Genomic DNA, 3,910 nt, shown 5'->3' with positions numbered 1-3,910 from the left:
TCTGGTTTAACTGCTCTTACATTACTACAAAAAACATAATTCAAACATCATCATAACCAAATTTTATTTAACACTTTGTGACAGTGGTGAACACGCATATCTGCAGTAAATATACAAAATACAGACACTGAAAATTACAATAACAATCAAAACAGAGACCAAATTCACAGAACATTCGAGAAAATCAACATGAATAGTCATCTGTGTGTGTGTGTGTGTGTGTGTGCGCATGTTTGTTTGTGTGTGTGTGTTCACACACAGGAGTGGCATTGCACAACCGTATTGGAGTGTGCCTTGCAAACGTAGGCTAGTGTTGCACAGTAAACCGATACTAGAAAGGTACCGCGGTACCAAGCCGTTAAAAACAATCCTTTTTCAAGTTTTACTACTATCAGTACTTTAATATTTTCTCTGTGCGACAGCGGGGCAGCATGTCTGCGTGCAGCTTCTCTCTGCTTCCCCAAGTAGTGCTCGCTGCAGAACCACGAAGGTGGAGCTGCACCAGAGTCAGCCCTGCCTGCAGCCAGAGTGGGCGTGGTTTCACGGTGACAGACAGTCACAGAGCAGAGCGAGACAGACGTGTTGGCTCCATTGGTCATTACGGATTTAAAGCATCGTTTACAGACGAGCCTTGTGGTGTCCATGGGCTTGCCCTTACTGTCGGCAACATAAGCGAAATATTTCCTGATTTCGCTCCGTGCGTCTGCTTTTTCTACAAGCCTAGGACGGTTGGTAGGAGCACTCATGCCACTTTAAGCTGACAGACGCGGACTTGTTCAAAGAGTTCAAAGAGCTGCAGGTTAGCGATAGATAACATACCGTTAAATAACCCTTGGATGGAAGTCAAGCGAACTTTTTTCACCATGAGAGTTGCACGAGGCAGTCAGGGGTAAAGCTTACAGTCCGATGTGTTTCCACATCTCTGAATGCAAATGCACCGTTCACACTGGTAACATGAACTTTACCAGAACATGCGCTGGTGTTCACAAGTATGCTGATCAACAACACCACTTATAAATTATCTATTTTAACTCAATCAGTACTAGTAATATAATCATAGCATGTACATTTTTGTCAATAATTTATAATATATATTGTAATTTATATTATTAGAAAATGGTCTGATTAGAGCACAGACCTCCACCAGGTCTGGGTCGTTTGTGTTGTACTTTAGTGCACTAATGGAGTTTGCAGGCTAATAATCCATGGTTTGAACTTTATCGAAATTGCAAATGTCCCCCTTGTGGGATGAATAAAGTATTATTTTATGAATTGCCAGACTTGCAGTTAATGTCATTTATGTTCACTATTTTTATGCTGAATAAAATTGTAGTTAATGTGCTCTAATTTTTTTTCTACTACAAGCTCCGAGCTTTTAATGGACAATCAGGTTATTTAATACTCTCTGAGAGTAAACAAGACAAATGACCAAAACAAGAAGACACTTGTCTTGTTGGATACAGAAGCTATAAGCTCAGCAGCTTTTACAAAAATATGTATTTTTATTTTGACTTTTGAAGTGTTTTAATTAATAAAAAGAAATAAATCATTTTAATTTCCACATTCTGTCATTGATATTTTATTCCATTACTTTTGATGATGTTCTAGTTTTCAGCAGTGGTATCATTTCAGTATCGGTATCGAGATTAGGCAGGTATCGTACCGAAGTCATAATTTTGGTATTGTGACAACACTAACGTAGGCATTACATTTGTAACCTGTCAGGCTTGTTTTATTTGCAGACACATCCAGGATGTTGTGGAACACCGCCACAGGCCAACGCGCTGTCATTCGCTTGCATGTTCCAGTATGTTGCGTGTATGTTCCAGTAAGCTGCAATGAAAGAAACAATAAATAAGAGATTGGAAATAATATTGAATCCGAATGCAATGTTTTATATGAATAAAAGTAAAATAAAATGCATGCTAGATGAAAATATACATTACTTTATCAAGGCAGTCAACACCTCCTTTGTTGCTGTTGTAGTCCTGGATGATATGTGGCTTCCTGTCCTCCATGGTACTGATAGCATCGTCTTTGTGCAGCGTGCTCATCAGGATGACATTTCTACCCTTCTTGGGAACATATGACACAAGACTGTGTGTGTCAGTGAAAGCAAATTTTGATAAAAGGGCCTCTCTCCCTCTGGTCGACACCAGCGCAGGAGGAAGCTCAGGCTTGTTCTTTCTCACGGTTCCCACCATGGTGAGCTTTCGTTTCAGCAGCTCCTGACCAAGTGCATATGATGTGAAAAAGTTATCACATGTAATATTATGCCCCTTGAGACCGGCTGTCATGTCCAGCACAACACGCATGCCTTGGTTTTTTTCTGGCCTTCCATCAATAGGTTTACCTGTGTATACCTGCATATTCCAGGCATAGCTGCTTCTGGCATCACATGCTGCCCAGATCTTGATTTCGTACTTGCCTGGTTTGCTTGGCATGTACTGCTTGAAGGGACAGCGACCTCTGAAAGGGACCAGGCGCTCGTCGACTGTCACCTTGGGGCCTGGATTGTACATCAGTGGTAGACGCTCCACCCACCTGTCCCAAACGTTCCTGATGGCAGCCAGTTTGTCGTTTCGCCAGCGGGCAGGTCGTGTATCTCTGTTTTTACCTGGTTGGCCGGCTTGCTCGAGCTGGTTTAACTGGTGATCAGCCAGTTGACCAGTTTTGTGTAGCTAGGTGAAAGACTAAAAGCCGTTTCACACCAAGTGCGAATTTATAAATAATGATTTCATGGGTTATAATGGGAGCTTGCACACCGGGGCGGAACTTTCGTGCGGCAAAAAAAAAATCCGGAACCACTTTGTTGTCTGCAGAATTCCGTCTGCGAAACTACACGCTTAACCAATGAAATCATTTGCTTTGTATGCTGTCACTTCCCGCCTCCGGCTGAGATCACAAACAAAGCAAAACGACTTATCAGAAAAATGAGCGAAACTTTAATCCATCTGGTGTCCCAGCACCCTATTGTATTCAAAAAGAATAGGGACGACTATCTAAACACGGAGGTGAAGGACAATATCTGGCTTTCGATAGCCCAGAAGCTTGGCTACGGGGATGATGGTAAGTGTTGAAGTTGAAATAACGTAACATTAAACTTCCAGTGAAGCTAGCGAGCCAGGACAGCAATAAATGCGAAAAACAAATACAGATGTCCTGCTGTAATGATTAATTTACTATTATCATTATTGCAATTGTTATTAGTCGGCTCTGTGGGTGCTGAGGAGCTTAGCACTCCTTTTCTCCTCCCCGCCTCCAATATAAAGTAGATTATAAGGTTATATCGTAGCCTATATAACGTTATACGTATGTTTAGCCAAAACAAATAGACATTGGACGTTTACATGCACACCCATAATACGATTATAATGCAATCAAGACCATAATAAACACCTCTGCTCTTATTATGTTACTGCCATAATGCTTATATTGCAGTAAATATGTGGTGTGCACCGATCATAATCACATAATGAACATGTTTTAGAACGTGTAGTTGTTGAAATGTGACTGTAAAGTTGCGCATGTGTCCAGTTCTATGAATAAATATAATGATAAAGTGGAATTTTACTGGCTGGATTATGGCGTTATTCTTAACAGTATCAACCATCCACAAGTGTTTTGTAGGATATTTTACAGTTGATGAAATTCCAATATCAATCTGTGAAAGGCAGAAGGACAATTTTGCTTGTCATCTGCGGCCTCTCTTGAGGGATATAGGTGCGCTTTTTCAAAGCGCTGTAAAATTATGCACACCTCTTCCAATGTGGGTACATTAATAATCGATAATACATACAGGTAAACAGGTTTGTTGTTGAGTAAACCTGATATCTGGGATGAGATTGATTGTGTTACTTTAAATACCCACAATTATTTCAGGTGGCGCCTATTATTAGCGGTAGAAAAG

The sequence above is a fragment of the Sparus aurata genome, chromosome 17 (assembly GCF_900880675.1).
Source record: "Sparus aurata chromosome 17, fSpaAur1.1, whole genome shotgun sequence".
Taxonomy (NCBI): domain Eukaryota; kingdom Metazoa; phylum Chordata; class Actinopteri; order Spariformes; family Sparidae; genus Sparus; species Sparus aurata.
This window is presented reverse-complemented; position numbering follows the sequence as displayed.